The sequence below is a fragment of the Halichoerus grypus genome, chromosome 5 (genome assembly GCF_964656455.1).
Source record: "Halichoerus grypus chromosome 5, mHalGry1.hap1.1, whole genome shotgun sequence".
Taxonomy (NCBI): domain Eukaryota; kingdom Metazoa; phylum Chordata; class Mammalia; order Carnivora; family Phocidae; genus Halichoerus; species Halichoerus grypus.
This window is the reverse complement of record NC_135716.1, coordinates 93,243,272-93,259,051: the sequence shown is the minus strand read 5'-3', so window position 1 is coordinate 93,259,051 and position 15,780 is coordinate 93,243,272. Positions and strand designations below refer to the sequence as shown.

Here is a 15,780-nt window from a genome sequence, read left to right as displayed (position 1 = left end):
AACAGCATGTGTATGTACATATATGTAGAGAAAGAGATTCACTATAAGGAACTGGCTCATGCAATTATGGAGGCTGGGAAGTTCCAAGACCTACGGAGCGAGTCGGCGAGTCGGCAATCTAGGAAAGCCAATAGTGTTAAGTTCCAATCTGAAGGCCACAGGCTCAAGACCCGGGAAGAGTTGATGTTTCCATTCGAGTCCAAAGGCAAGAAAAAGTCGATATCCCAGTTCGAAGACAGTCAGGCAGGAAGAGTTCTTTCTTGCTCAACAGAGGGTCAGTCTTTAGGTCTATGCAGTCCTTCAGCTGGCTGGGCGAGGTCCACCAACTTTAGGGAGGACAATCTGCTTTATTCATTCTACCAATTCAAACGTTAACCTTATCCAAAACCACCCTGACAGACACACCTAGAATAATGTCTGACCAAACATCTGTGGCTCAGTCAAGTTGACACTCAAAATTCACCATCACAGACAGTAATCCCAATGTCTGTTAAGATTCTTCAAGAGAACAGAAGTGTCTCAGCGGAGCTACTGACAGGTCTGGGACTCCTTGTGTGGGACACCAACCAGGCCTTCTAGGCAACACAGAGCCCAGAGTCCTTGATGTCTGCAGTAACCTCATGGCTGAGGGGAGGCTGAGTCACGGGAGAAGCTTTGGTCTACACAGCAGACCCCAGACTGACAAAGTTTTGAGAATTTTGGCTTATGAGAAAAATGCACAAATTCTTTTCCACAGCAAACTCCTCCTTGGGCCAGCTTCCCTTCCTCGGTATGATGTGGAAGGATTAGAAACATTTTCTGTCCTCACCAGTCTGACATCCTGATCAGGCTTTGTAATAACCCTATTTATTGTGGAGTGCCTGTCCCAGACTATTTATGTTATTAACACCCATTTGTCCCCATTAGGATGCATTTCTGCTTGGGAGTCTTGCCATCAGAAGACCAATCTCTTTATATGATATGCTGAGCCTTGTCATTCTCCAGACAATTGGTGTCGATGTCGCCTGAAAATACCAATGTGTTAACACACCTCCTCCCTCTCACAATAAACCTTGGATACAGTGCACCGAAAAGGTCTTCAAAATTCTGTATTTCCCATCTCATCAAGCCTTTCCAGGATGGACCAGCCTCAATTTGGAGCAATTTCTGGAAGAACATACCATCTGAACCTCCTCAAATTAACCAATTACTGCAAACAATGCATTCTCTCTGGCGGATATTGTCGTACATACTTCCCTGTTTTCAGTTAACAAAAATTAAAAATGACAACTTCCAGAGGAAAATTTGCCAAATTCCATAAAACCTGTTCAATCATTTGGTCAAATTAAGTAGAAAAATCTTATCCTCTACCTGGGACTGTAACAGCCAGTTTCATGGATTAAACTGTTCTCGGCAAAAGAAGTTTTCTCCCTGGAGAAAGAATAAACTCAATTGGGTGTGAGGTTTTTAAAGCCTCCTTGAAATTTCAAAGAGAGTTATTTTTGCTACATATACGCAATTTTATTTTTTTTAAAGATTTTATTTATTTGTTTGACAGAGAGACACAGCTAGAGAGGGAACACAAGCAGGGGGAGTGGGAGAGGGAGAAGCAGGCTTCCCGCGGAGCAGGGAGCCCGATGCGGGCCTCGATCCCAGGACCCTGGGATCATGACCTGAGCTGAAGGCAGACACTTAACGACTGAGCCACCCGGGTACCCCCATATGTGCAATTTTAATTCTCTAAAATGAAACATACAATTTTTCAAAATTCCAACTACCAAACCATGCCTTCTTTCTTAAATACCATGGCGGGACCCTCGTTGAAGTGCACCATGGTTTTCAAAACAGAGATTTTGAATAACTGTTCTAAAGGGCTACTCCTGATCTAGTGAGTAGACTGACTAGGTTTAACACTTATTCAAACTCTTTCTACCAGTGAAGCTCAGCTCTTTTGGATCACAGCCATATCTATAGTCTTCTATTATGATGTCATTTGTGGGCATGTATCCCCCCTCACAGGCACCTGAACACAAGGAAATGGGTAACAATAAATGAAAGTAATTGGTGGTGAAATAATCTTCCGACTCCCCGAAGCCCAGGAGCTCTCCCTCCCCCTCTCCACACAGGGTCCCATGCCACATTTTGCCTGTCTCAGGGTTGGCCCCCTACATTGGTGGCAATTCTTGTCATTCCTAGTGGGGGCAGCCTGGTCACCCCTGGGCATCATCAAAGTCCACATCCAGGGCCACCTGGATGGCTCAGTCGGTTAAGCGTCCAACTCTTGGTTTCTGCTCAGGTCATGGTCTAAGTGTCGTGGGATCAAGCCCCACATCAGGCTCTGAGCTGAGTGTGGAGCCTGCTTGAGATTCTCTCTCCCTCTGTCTCTGCCCCTCCCACCGCCCCACTCACGCATGTGCATGTGCTCTCTCTCTCTCTCTCTCTCAAAAAAAAAAGAAAAAAAAAATTCCACATCCATCCTCTGTACCCTGGCCACATCTCCAGGCTCATTGTCACTACACCGAGATGGGGGGAGGTTTCTCCCTCTAAACCAGGGCCATGATTCTAATTTTTTTAGACCCCATCTTAGGAGATCTCACACTCTAATATTCTTACAACACCCCACTGTTTTCAACCTTTTTGTGGGATTTGCACTTCCAAAGTAATGTTAAAAATATTGATAATCATCATCACCATGTAATAAACCCTTTTAAGAAGCCCAGACGCAGTGTTAAACACTTTACATGGATTATCTCATTTGGGCCTTAGGATGGCTTGCTACGTTCTTGCTTGCTAAAGTTGTGGCTGGGAACAGGCACTTTAGAATCAAGCTGTGTGGTTTCCAATTCCAGCCCTAAGAGCTTAGAGGAGTTACAAAGCCTCTCTAAGCCTTTCTTTCCCGGACCATAAACCCGGGATAATAGCCTCTACCTTGAAGTGCTGCCATTAAATGAAATGCTGTGTGTGAAGCACCTAGCAGAATGCCCTAGCACACAGTAGGTGTTCAATAAATGGTAACTGACCCAGATCTCCCCCAGGGGTATCCCCACCTGTGTGACCTACAGATCCTCCAGACTCAGCAGTCTCCTGGTCTAGGGACCACTGTGGCCCTCAGTCTTCTCCCCCGCCCTCCCACCAACCCTCCTCTAATTCCCAGGCCTGAACTGTAACCCTTTGAGTTCCTCCAACTTCAGAATGAATGTCCTTCTTACCTGTAAAGATAGAAAAGCAGTCTTTGTTCCTCTGCTCTGCTTCCCTCTCGATTCACTTCCTGATGAATCCCCTGGTGATAATCCTGCCAAGATCAAAGCCCTGGGCCAGACTCCCAGAATATGACCCTCTTCTTCTGTGGTCTGAAATTACCCAAAGTCCTTATGAGATTCTTTTCAAAATAAGGTACTTGATTTCACTTGCTACCTTCTTTATTCTTAGTGGAATGGAATTATTTCTTTCCATTCTTGGTTTGGAAAGAGCCAACTCATCCTGTGCGGGGCCCTGTTCACAACCTGGAAGCTGCCAGCCCTGGGAGACCTCGGGGTTATGGACCATTTGAGCACCAAGCTGCCTAGAGACTGAAACTATGGATATACTACGCATTTTGGATGCTATTGTGATTAATACAATGCAATGTACTTTATAAGTTTATTGAATTCCTGGTAGACCTTTATCATTACTGCATATACATTTTGTAATCAGTAGATACTAAAAGCACAGCTTTGATCATGTGAGAATGTTCAACATATTTGAGGTAAAAAATGGAGTCTTTTTACTTTAGAAACCTGGAAACTCCTAGTGTCATGGAAAGAATGCTGTGACAATGTGACCTTGCACAAATCACGTTCCTCCCTGCCACCCCCCCACCAGACCCCAGGATCCTCATCTGTAACCTGACGGAGTTTGGAAGAGATGGCTTCTAAGCCCCAGCACTAAAATTTTATGAGTTTAAAATCACTCTTCTCTAGCTACGTGAAGATGAATATTTATAGGAATGGCTGATTCTTTTAAAGGAAGGAAACTATATAGATGTGCTCTAAACTCACATGAAACAAATGGCAGGTTGGGGTCTATCATCCTTTATTTTTGCTACTTGTACCCCGCCTCTGAGATCCTCACTTTTCCCATCATCACTGGCTGTTCTGAGAGAGTCCCCTCCTTCATCTTCAGCATCTCCTAGCTGTCTTTCACCATTTATTAATGTGGGTATTTTCTCAGTGATTATAAGGTGGCTTTATTGCCTCTCTCCATTATTTATCCATTGCATTGGTTTTACTTTTGTGTTCCATGCCCTCCAAGACCTCGCCTGGAGCAGATCGCTTTCTATCACCAGAGTCTCCACACTCTGTTCTGAATCAATGTCCTCTGTCACCCTCTTACCATCTTCAATTCATCAGTGGAAGTTGGAATTGCAAACACTCCAACTGTTGCTTGAATATTTGCCCCTTTCCTACAACAATTTATTTCAAAAGAATGAGATTCTCACAGCTGAGTAATGTGTGTGTGTTTTTTTTTAAGATTTTATTTATTTGACAGAGAGAGACACAGCAAGAGAGAGAACACGAGTGGGGGAGTGGGAGAGGGAGAAGCAGACTCTCCGCCGAGCAGGGAGCCCAATGCAGGGCTTGATCCCAGGAACCCGGGATCATGACCTGAGCCAAAGGCAGACGCTTAATGACTGAACCACCCAGGTGCCCCGAGTAATGTGTTTATGTGTTGGCCACGGGGCTGTGCCTTTGTGCAGTGATCTGGGAAGAGGGAGCTTTCCTCACCTCTGCATCCCCCACCCCACTCCTTCCCTGCACCATCCACCTCTGCACTGACCAGCCCGAATGCCTCTTTCTGTCTGGACAACCAATCAGAATTTGTCCTCATTTCAAGCATTTACTAAGCTCTTGGTGGAGGTGGCGGTGGGCAGGAAGCCCCCCTCATAAAAAAAAACACAGAAGCTTCAAGATTTCAGCTCAGGAAAAGGAATTTGTGGGTGGGGAGCCCTGTGTACCGTAAATTTTATCTTCTCTTTGGTGAAAGCAGAGAGCAAAATCTTAAACCCTCCAAGGTGATAGAGCATTTACAATTCTTCTGTTTGGAAAAGATTATTGCTGTCATCACTGGGAGGAACATGGCTACCCATTTAATACTCCAGCTCAATCATGGACCCAAGCTGTTTCTCATGGAATCCTTTAGAATGGCTAAGGCAGGTTGGAATTTTCCATTAGACTGTGTTAGATACTAAGGGATAATAGAAAGGAAATGCACAAAGAAAATATCAGAAAATTTTTTTCAAATCCAGAGTGCAAAAAAAAAAAAAAAAAAAAATGCTTATCCTTTTCTTGCTGTTCCAAAGAGCCTGGCCCATTCCCTATTCTCTCTGAAGTGGTTATTCTCCAACCCCCAGAGAAGACCAACGCTAAATGCCCCTTGTGTGAACGTCTTGCTTCCCACCTTCCACACTGCCTCACCTCTTCTAGACAAGGCAGCCTCAGGAAGGTAGCAGCGTCTTAACCTGCTAGCTCACAACCATCACTCATTCAGCACACACTTCCGCCCCCTCATCTCTGTGCTTGCACAGGGATGTAAGTGCAGCGTGACACCACTCCTACCCTCCAGGTTTGTATTCACCGGCGGGGGAGGCATACCAGCACACCACCATCTCCACTGCAGGATCGTAGTCACGTAGCACAGAGAAGTGCCATCTACGTCAGACTCAGAGGTCCGGGAAGAATTTCTGGAGTCCCTTGGGCTTGAAAGGAGATGTGAAAGATGAGTATGAGTCGCTGGATTTTACAGAGAGAGAGGAAGAAGGTCGTGACATATACAGAAGCAAGGAGGTGTACAAGAGCCAAGTGCCTCTGCTTGGTTGGAGGGTATGAGGAAGAATCTCAGAAAAAGAGGCTGGAAAGGGGAGTTGGACAGCGGGATCAGGAAAGGATTTGTGTACTAAGTGAAAGAGTACAAACATTATCCCTTCAGGTCTAGGGAGCCACTGAAGAATTTTAAGCAGGAGGTTGACATGGTCAGCTTTGTGATTTCAAAATCCCAGCAGCAATGTTCAGAAAAAGAAAAAAACAAGGGGGAAAAGGACAGGATTCAGTGTGGAGCCTGTAACAATAATCCAAGTGAGGAATGAGGAGGGGTTAAGCTAAGATGGATCCTATAGAGTTCTGTGACTATTGAAATATGGGAGTGGGAGGAAAAAAAGGAAGGGTCTAGAACACCTCCTAGTTTTGCGGCTGAAAGGATCAGCTAAATAATAACAGCTAACTTAACTGAGTACCTACTACACCATGTTAAATGTTTTGCGTACTTGTATTCTTTCCTTCTACACTTGATTTTTCAAGAGCCGACAATGGGCTAGGCACAATTTTTGACCACTGGGGATACAGCGGTGGAAGGGGAGGAAAGGACAAAAATCTCTGCCCATCGACACTATGTAGGAGAATGAGAAGTAACAGGTAAGAAATATGAAGCAGGGAAAGGTGAAGGGAACATCAGGAGTGGAGAGAGTTTGGAGTTTTAGATAAGGTGGCCAGGGGATGCCTCACTGGGAAAGTGACTGAGAAGTACTAAGAAGCAAGGCACATGGCCATCTGGAGGACAAGCATGCTGAGCAGAGGCCCTGAGGTGGCGCAAACCCATCATGGTCATCACCCCTGAAACAATGCGGCTGAGTGCAGTGTGGCTGAGTGCAGTGATGAGGGGGTGTGTAGAAAAAGATGATGTCAGAGAGGTGGAAGTGGGTAGAGATCATCTGGGGTCATTCAGGCCCTCGTACTGACTCTAGCTTTTACCCTAAAGGAAATGGGAAGTCATTGCAAGGTTTTAAGCAAAGTAATAATGTGATCTGACTTGCATTTTGACAGGATCACTGTGGCGCCGTGTTGGAGACAGACTGAAGGGGAGCAAACCTAGAAGCACAAAACCAGCTAGGAGGCGACTCCAACAACACAGGGGACAGGTGATGAAGCCTTAGACCAGGATGATGGCAGTGGACACTGCAAGATGTCGTCCATTCTGGATATGTTTTTGAAGGGTTGGCTAGTGTTTTAGATGTGGGTGTAAGAGGAAGAGAAGAAATAAGGATGACACCAGGAATTTTAGCCATGGAGGAGCAGGTTGGGGGAGAGAAACTAGAAGGGCTCATTTGCGACAAGTTAATTTTGAGATGCTTGTTAGGCACCCAAGCAGAAGTTTGAAAGAAGCAATGAATATATGAGTCTGGAGTTCAGGAGGGAGGCCTGAACTGGAGCTATAAATCTGCATCATCGGTATGGAGATGACACTTAAAGCCATGAGCTTGGATGAGGTCATCAGTAACCGTAGATAGGACAGAGAAAGGATCTATGGTAGGAGTGGGTCCTAAGAGAAATCAACAGCCCCTTGCAAGTCCTCACGTTGGGAGAGACAAGGGGAGACTAAACTCCTCTGAGGGGGGAGAAAGGAGTGCTTCCGCTGACGGAAGAGGCTTGGCAGACTTTAGAGTTGGAAGTCCTCATCAGAAATTGCCCATATGTCCCCATTCCAATGTTCAGGATCCCTCTTCTTCCCAGTCATGCCCTAAATTTAGCATGAAACTCTGTAAAAGTTGCAATTTATTTTTGGGGGGGAACCTACATACTGTAAAATTCATCCATTTAAAATACACGATTCGATGGTTTTTAGTACATTTACAGATATAAATTCTGTTTGCATTGTAATTTAGCCATCTGCAAGATTAGACTTTGGGTTTGGACTCCAGAAATCTTGGCTCCACACCTACAGAAGATAGGGGTTTCTTTCAGGGAGGTCATAGAAGCTTTCTGGTTGTTCACTTGGACCTTGATCTGGCCATGTAGAACATCGAGTTCACCATTTTTGTTTTTTTACTGACTCTCTCCAGAGTACTCAGAAGCGGTCAAGTCCTTTGTGATTTTTATTTGTACTAAAATCTTACATGGCAGTAACCACTTGGTACTCTATGCCTTGCTTTCTCTAAGAGCATGATTGCAGATGACTGACTACAGGTGGTCATTTAAGTAAGTTTGTACTTTACTTAAATGCCATAGATGGCCGGTGTCCAATTGACCATTAGCAACAGTCTTTAATACCTTTAAATCTAGTCAGATAAATGAACCAATTCCATATTCCCATCCTTAAGGTTCTGTTCCCCTGGAACTACTTTTGTTAGCAGTAACCGTATCAGCCAGAGTTTCACCAGGGGAGCGGTTACCATAGGTGTTATGGGATGAGGGACTTATAGGAATAAGACCTTTCACAATTGTGGGAGGAGCTGGGGAAGTAAAGGTCTAGAAGTGGTATTGGATGATCAGAGGAGGAGTCCCTCAATCAGTCTGTGAAGCCAGACACATCCACCCAACTGTGAAGGGAGAAACTAGTGGATAGGTCTTTGGGAAGCTTTGGCCTTGGTGTAGCCAGTACTCCTATGGTCCAGTCAAATGTCTGATGGTGGGCCTGAAGCCACTATTGGTCAATAGGGTTAGCAGCTGGGGAGAAGAGCTGGACCTGGAGGGGAGGAGGGCAAAGGCACGCAGGAAACTGCTGGGTACCTATGCACCTGTACTTAGTACTCCGGACTACAGTGATCTCCACAGTAATAGCTGCTCATGCATTTCCACCTTGATAAACATCTGAATTGGTTCAAGTTTTTAGCTATTATGAATAGTGCTGTTATGAATAATCATGTATGTATCTTAGGGTAGATATATGTTTTTGTTTTTCTTGGGCAGAATCCCAAAAGCATAATTTCTGGGTTCTATGGTAAGTTTGTGTTTAACTTTTACAAAACTGCCAAACTATATCCAAGGTGGCTACACCATTTTTATATTCCCACCAGCACCAAACTTGGTATCATCAATTGTTTTGATTATAGCTATTCTAGAGGGTAGTTAGTGGTATCTCATTGTAGCTTAATTTGCATTTTCCTGATGACTAATGGCGTTGAGCATGTTTTTGTGCACTTATTAGCCATTCATATATCTCCTTTAATGAAATTCATGTTCAAATCTTTTGCCTATTTTAAAATTGGATTGTTTATCCTTTTCTTATTGAGTTTTGAGTTTTATATGTTCTGCATATATGTCCTTTATCAGATATATTATTTGCAAACATTTTCTCCTAACCTGTGGCTCCTCTTTTCATTTTAATCATGTTTTTGAAGTGTGAAAGTTTTTAATATTGATGAATTCCAGTTTATCTATTTTTTTCTTTTATGGATCATGATGTTTGTTTGTTTGTCTGTCTGTCTTATACAAGAACCCTTTGCCCATCCCAAGGTTTTAAGATTTTTTCCTATATGTTCTTCTTAGAAGTGTTATAAACTTAGGTTTTCACAGTTATATCTATAATCCATTTTAGTTAATTTTTATGTGCTTCTCAAACCTTAATGTACAAATCACCTAGAGATCTTGTTAAATCCATATTCTTAAAAAAATGCATATTCTGGTTCAGTAAGTCTACTGTCATACCTGACAGTATAAATTTTTGAAACCTCCATTTCCCCCCCAACAACTACCCTCGAGGTACTTACAGAAATACCACTCAGGCAAGGTCTCTTCCTTCTCATCTTTGGTAACTCTTTATCATGTAGATCCACTCAGCTATTCTGACTTCTCTCTATCTTCTTGCTTCATTGCCCATATTCTGCACAGCATGGAAGAGAAGAAAAATCCTTCCCCTATAAAAAGGGAGAAGAAAGGCTAAGATGGCTGTGATGGAATTTCTCATTAGAGGGTGAATTAAGGGAAGAGTCTGTGGATATTCACTTGTTAGTATTTCTGCTCCTGTCCCATAGTACAGTAATTGGGGATAGGAATAGGTAATGTGGTGACAGGAATTTTGAGTGGGGGAATTTGAGCACATTTATATACTGAAGGAGCAGGGTCAATGGAGTAGAACAATGTGAGATGTAATAAAGAAATCTGGGATGATTGATGGAATGAGGTCATTGAAGTGATGGGTGGTAAGGGAGGGTGACGTCTATGGCAGAGGTGTGGGGTGCGTCCGTCTCATAGGGAGGGGAAATTTAAGAAGGACGAAAAGCTCCACCTTCCCCTGAGAGGGTAAGGAAGAGGAAAAAGTATGGTACAGGCTGAAATCTCTGGGCAGAGAAGGGGCCCAAGGAAGCCACTGAATGAAGTCCTCAGTTCCCCCTATAGAACCAGGGAGGCAAGGAGGAAACAGAGAAAGGTGGAAGGGTAGATTTAAGGAGAGAGGTGGAAATATGAACTAGTTGCTAAGGGGATAGAAAAAAAACTAAGACACGTGGAAGGATTTCTGGCAGCACCTACCCTGCGTGGTTGGAAAGCACGAATTTGCATGGTTATGAGATTTTCTTTAGTGGCACTCATCGGCCTGAGTGCAAGTGGCTGAATTGATCCATGGGTGGAATGTTTTGGAGTGGATGGACCGAGAGACAATGGCTAAGAAGGCAAAGGTAAATGGCCAGAGAACAACAGAAATGATAGACCATGGTAGGCAAAGAAGTCAAGCCAAAGAGAGCAAAAAGTCGGGGGCTGAATGAGCAGTTTTGAATGGGATGTTGCTATCAGAAAGAAATTTGGATATTGAGTTTCAGAATTGGAGCAGTTGTAGATGTTAGATCCAGGCCATGGAAATGAAATAGAGCAAAGGTGAGAGTCATAAAATAATGGGGGAACATTGGAGGGGATTGTTCTGTTACAGCATCTGTCTGCCTTTTGTGCTTTACACTACACACTGGGTTAGAAAGCTGTGGTCACTGTCCTAAAGGAACAATCAGAAACCCAAGGGGAGGACAAAGGAAACATAGATCTCTGGGTAAGTAAACTCTTAGGCAGGTACATCTAAGGGGTGTTGGGTGTAGTGGGCTGGAGAGTTAAGTAAAGGACAGTCATGGATCTTTCACCTTTGCATGGGGTTGGTCCAAGAGGAATGAATTTTCTGCCCATTGGCACTTACTCATCATGAAAAAGGTGGGATTGCAAAAGGTGAAGGAAGGAACCCACATTTCCTGAGGGTCTGATGTGTGCCCAGCATTGTGCAAAGTGCTCTATATACGAATGCATTTTCTCATTTCTCTTCAAATGATTCAACTTACAGATGAGGAACTTGACTAATTGACAGGATAAGAACTTACCTAAGGACATACAACCCTGAAACCAGGGAACCAAAATCCTGGTGTCCAAGTCTCGCATTTTTCCATTTTGACAAAGAGCAGAAGCAGTGGGTCTGAATTGCTTGGAGAGATCCAGATCCAGATCCAGACATGGCCTTTGCAAAGTGTTCTGTCCTACATTAAGTCATGGGGCCATGCCTCAGAGGGAGCTTGGAATCAAAGAAACGGTCTGGCAGCTAAGAAGAAATTCCTGAAACTACTCAAGCCCTTGACTTGCATTTCTCAAGGATCACAAAGGGAATTTACGGCTCTGGACACACTTCCTAAAAATCCTTCTTTCCGCTCTTATCTGTTTCCCTCACCCATCACGGTCCACCCTGTCCTTTCTGTCCTCCCAACTTCTTGAGAAAAATGTCCTCCTCAACTCCTCCCCCAGGTCAGACCTTTGCTCTCCTTCCTGCAGAAGAAGAAATTTGGGCGACACCACCTCCTTACTGGGCAGAGGAAGAGGAGAGTTTGAACATATGCATACATTAATAGTTGATGCCTTGTCACAAGAACTATTCTCCCTGCTTTCTGGAAGAAACTGAGGCATACCACAGGTAACCTGCCCACAATCACGCAGCTGGTTTGAGGGGAATCATCACTGAATCCCACCTTGAACTTCTAGAGCACTGCCCTGAACTTCTGAAACTGACACCATGTAATTCACTCTTTCACTTCGGTCTGCCCTGTGTTATTCTTGTTTTGTTCTTGACTTTTGTGTTCAGTTAGAGTAGCTGTCCTTAGCCTTGGGTTTCTAGTGTAGTTATTCCACTACCATCTCCTTAATTATGTGGCTGTTTTCCTTCAACTTTTGTTTTCATGAATCTGTATCATTTATTCTGAGCTTCTTCCAATCATTTTGGGGAAAGAAATGAAGTCTAAAATATAACTAAATAAAATATCAGTTTCGCTTGTATTAATGTGACATCCGCAACCGGATTGTGAGCACCTTGAAGACAGGAATTGTGTTTTAGACTTCCCTCCATCACAGCCCCCAACACCTAGAAAGGTACCTGGGAGATGTTCCACAAACGTTTATTTCACAAATACTTCTAATTGATCAAGGAGGGTGAGAATATGTACTCCCTGTCAAATACTCTACAAATAGTATCACATTTCATCCACACCAGAAATGAGGTGTTACTGTTCCGTTTTAGTAGGGTGACCAACTCATCCTGGTTTGCTTGGGACCTTCTTGGTTTTAACACTAAAAGGCCTGTATCCCAGGCACACCCGGGGCAGTCACCCTATACTTTGGAGATGAAGCTGCTGAGTCTCGGAGAGATTAGTTACTTCCACCAGCTTGTTTTACAGATTCAAATTCAGGTCTGTCTAGGGCATGGAACTAGTGTATTAAAAGGGCAGACTGCAGCATTGGAGAAAAGGGAAGTGGGGTTGTCCAGGGCACCCTGGTAAAAACTCTGACATACCCCAGTAAGTGGCGGCTGGTACAATTGCCAGGGCGATGAGAAATAGCTGTAAAGTCCTACGCAGGCTGGGAGCTGGGTTGAGGGGTAGCTACAGGGGAGGACGGTGCTTAAGGGCAAGAGGGCAGCCTCAGCTGGATTCTTCTCACGCCGAACAGGCCACCTTGAACCTTTTGTGGCTTGTCAGAGAGGGTCTGTCCCCTGCTGATCGTATCAGACCCGATTCTAGCTGACTGCATCGGCCAACACTACATTTGCCACTTACAGAGTAACAAATGAGTAATTCGGACCCGATCATTATTCCCTGCTTGCTACTCACGTGCCAAATATTTATAGAAGCGAATAGAGCACTTAGTTTACAGCTGATAATAGGGATCCCATTAGCTCCCCCTAGTCGTCCTTCTTCCCTCCGGCAGGTGGAGGATCGCTCAACCTTGAAGGAGACAGGCTCAAGACTTTTCCCCGCTGTGTGTGATAAGGCTCGGGATCGCTTTTCTTTCCTGCAGCGAAGTAGCTCTCTAGGAATCTTTCCTGGGTTCTACAGTTTTGTCAATTTAGGTTCTCTGCTTCCAGATCTTTACTTCACTTCAAGTCCTCCCAAAAGGAGGCCCTGCTGGTAGTAAAGATCCCAAACCTGCAAATTCCACAACTGTCCCTAGCACGGTTTCTGCTATTTCCTCGCTAATGGGATGGCCCAATCAATTGCTTCCCTCGGGCTCAGAGAGGAGCAACGGCGGCTGAACGTGGTGGGTGCCCTAATTTGTGTGAACTCGCCTTTTCAGAGCCCCTCCTCTGCTCCCCGCACAGAGCCCGGGGGTAGGTGCGCAAGGTGGAAAGGCATGGTCCTGTCCCCAAGGAGCCCACGGGTTATTAAGGTATTCACAGCCTTGGGACATTTGTAAAGAAAAAGAAAATATGTCATTATGGTTTATGTTACTGATGTGATTAAAAAGCAATGTTATGTCCTTTGAAAGGTTCAGAGTGATAATAAAATGCAGCAACACAAGGACATGATAACCAGCCATCAATTCGGAAAAACAGACTCAGAACAGCAGAATGATAGAGAAAAATTTATTACAGCCTTGTGTGGATGACACCAGTGAATTCAACCCCTTACCCTGGCTTGAATTTTTCCAGATTCCTTTTTTTATTTATATACAACTTTATCCAAACAAAACAAATTTAAAGTTATATGATTTATACACTCGAAGACTTATTAGCTGGATAATCCTATGATTTTTCCATCTCAAGTTATATCTGCCACTAATTCTTAGAGTCTATGATTTCTCTGACAGATTTTCATAAATCAGAGTTATATATAGTCATATAATTCAGATTACATTTATACTCCCACTGTAAGTAAAATTAATATCGAGTGAAAGCTTTCAATTTTTAAAGCACTGGGCTCACCTGATTCAGGAAAAATGAACTCTCCTTCCAGATTGGTTTTATCTGCAACTCTTTCAGCAATCAGAACTGTAAAAGTCAATTTACAGGTCTGCATTTGAGAGTTTGTTACTTTTAATTAGGCATATAAATCCCTCTACTTCATTTTCTGTTACAGCTACCTGTGTGTCCAACCTTTTGCTCTATTGAAGAACAGTTTATCATGTATTTGACTAGTAGTAAATCTGCCCTTGGAGACTTAGCAGATGGCCATGATCTATCAAGGCTGGTCAAGAGCAGCATTTCAAAAGCTCTTTAATGTGGATAAAAGAAACTTGGCTAATAATTTCTTCATTTTAAGTTAGATTTACTTTGGGAAACATGGCATGATAATGGGCTTCTAAAAAGGCTTTTTTATTATTATTTTAAATGCCCTGGAGAGAGAGAAAAGTACATCTAAGAAAAGATACTAAGGATAGTAGAGGAGGTAAGAAGAGGAAGATAGCATTATTCCTTAGCCTACAAACCAGCTCTGAGTTCTCCCCAGGCTCTCTAAATATATGTGTTTGGTTTGCTTCATTAAGGCCAGAAAATGATTTTTAAAGTTTTAGTCTCTGAGGACAACATCCTCAAGAAGTTATGGGTCACCAGGACCATGTAGAACTTTTGCAAAATAAGCAGTTGACTTGCTACATGAACTTGTACAAGGACATCGGACTACACAACAATATTTGCAGCAGTCCCACGCTGAAATACAATGTACACAAAAGACAAGCTTCCTTCTGAGAAAATTGATGGCTTTTGTGCTTACGGAAAAGAAAAAAGTCACAAGAACTTTACCCTCCTAACTAATCTTGTGTTTGCTCCCTGGAATTCAGTGGGGAGTGGGGAGAGCAGAAGACAGTTTGATCCTTCCGCGTCCCCATCCTCTCAGCCACCCTTCCATCTTTCCCCAGGTGGCCAAATCTCTTTCAAGGTTATGAGAAGTTCCCAAAGCAAGAAGCAATTTTTAAGAACTGAGCCTCAGCACTCTGAGGTTTAGAGGGACAGTTAATAGTCATGTAAAATGCACAGGTAATGCATTTTACACGACTATGTGCAACCCCTGGCACAGTGACTGGAATATAGTAGTTTGGTTTTTTTTAAGATTTTATTTATTTATTTGACACAGAGAGAGATAACGAGACCAACTTTAGACCAATAGTACGTGATTCTCACCCTGTCTGTCTTGCTCATGACTGGATCCCCAGAGCCTAGCACAGGGCCTCACGTATAGTAGGTGCTCAATAATTTTTGAATGAATGCACATTTTAAACCCATTCCCCCTTCACAATAACAATGGAAATTTTGAATAAGGTTTTTCAATTACACATATCCTACTCGTTGCCATCCTCCCTAAGGGGACATGTCTCACTGGCAGAAAATTACTGCCTTGAAGTAGCCAAGTCTGTTTTAAAAATGAGAGGAAGATCATAAAATAATCATAGATGTATACAATATATGTACAGATCTATCCATTGTGAGGTATTTATGCAGCCAAAAATTAGAAACAATGACTGGAGATGACTATAATAAATTATGTGATATTTGTACAATAGAATATTCTATAACCACTAAAATCAAGATCTTAAGGATATTTAATGACATGGGAAAATTCTACATAATTTTAAGAAAAAAGCAAGATGCAAAACTGTGTTTTTTCACTGTTATAATGCATATACATTAGCACAGAAAAACTCTAGATAGAAATACACCAAAATGTTAGTTGTGATTATTTCTGGGTGGTAAAGTTATTAGTGATGTTAAATTTTTCTTCATACTTGTCAGTATTTTCCATTATTTTTGTAATACATGCGCATT

General features: G+C 43.1%; 1 long non-coding RNA gene across 1 annotated transcript in view; it reads right to left on the bottom strand.

Annotated features, from left to right (window-relative positions):
• The window catches only part of LOC118533297 (uncharacterized), a 53,961-nt gene that overhangs the window by 24,494 nt on the left and 13,687 nt on the right, over window positions 1–15,780 (bottom strand). Inside the window, exon 2 of the long non-coding RNA XR_013447533.1 lies at window positions 9,497–9,643. This is a non-coding gene — a long non-coding RNA (uncharacterized LOC118533297). The remainder of the gene's footprint in view (window positions 1–9,496; window positions 9,644–15,780) is intronic.